This window comes from Gobio gobio (assembly GCF_949357685.1).
Source record: "Gobio gobio genome assembly, chromosome: 11".
Taxonomy (NCBI): domain Eukaryota; kingdom Metazoa; phylum Chordata; class Actinopteri; order Cypriniformes; family Gobionidae; genus Gobio; species Gobio gobio.
The window spans coordinates 35,184,359-35,185,259 of record NC_137104.1 but is presented as its reverse complement, the minus strand read 5'-3'; positions in this window follow the sequence as shown (position 1 = coordinate 35,185,259).

Sequence of the window (901 nt, the reverse complement as noted above, 5' to 3'; positions counted from 1 at the left end):
ATTTTTTGTGAGCTCATCTTTTGTAGAGTTTACGTTTGAAGGTTTTCTGATACTTTTATATTTAAAATGTAAAAAGCTTATTCTGTGCTGCATGTAAAACATTTAATTTAATATTTGTGATAAAGTATCTCGCAATTTTGCGGCACGCCGCAGTGAACTATGTAAACTGAGCTGCACCATTCTTTGATCTGTTCCAGATGTATTTTTAACTGCTTTAATTTTTTAAAAGAAACTCACTCTAGTGCACAAGGTTTTTGGTAAATCTCTAAAAGCTCTTTTTCCATACATGACAGTGAAGGGAATGTGAGCTGTGGAGCTCATAAAGGAGAATTTCAGAGAGAAAAAAAAACTTGTATGGATAATAGCTGCTTTATTCCCTTAAAAGTGTTTTCTGTCTTTCACTGAAGAAAGAATTACATGCTTGGAAGAACATATGGGTGAGTATTTTTTTTTTAAAATCGTTTTTGATATTGAAAAGCTGAAATAAAAATAGTATAAATATTAGATGGAAAAACTTGGTAATATTTCTAATTTTCGTTTTAACTGAAGTACAAAAACTAAATAAAATGAAGCTACAGCCTATAAAACTAGTGAAAATGACAACCACATAACAAAATTACTGAAATGAAAATCCTAAAATGAAAGTTCAAAATCTTAATATCACATTTCTATACAAACAATATTAAAACGACACTGGTAAGAATGTAATTTTGATCCACTTCATATTTGACCACGGATATTTTCTACAGATTGCTACCTTTTCTTTTAATAATGTTAAAATGTTTAATAATGTTAGGTTACCGTTTAGAACTGTCCCTCCTTTCAGCACAAATAAACAAAATGCTCATGTGTGGACTGGCGTGTATGGGTGACCCAATTTCAGATGCTTTGTTCTTGGGAC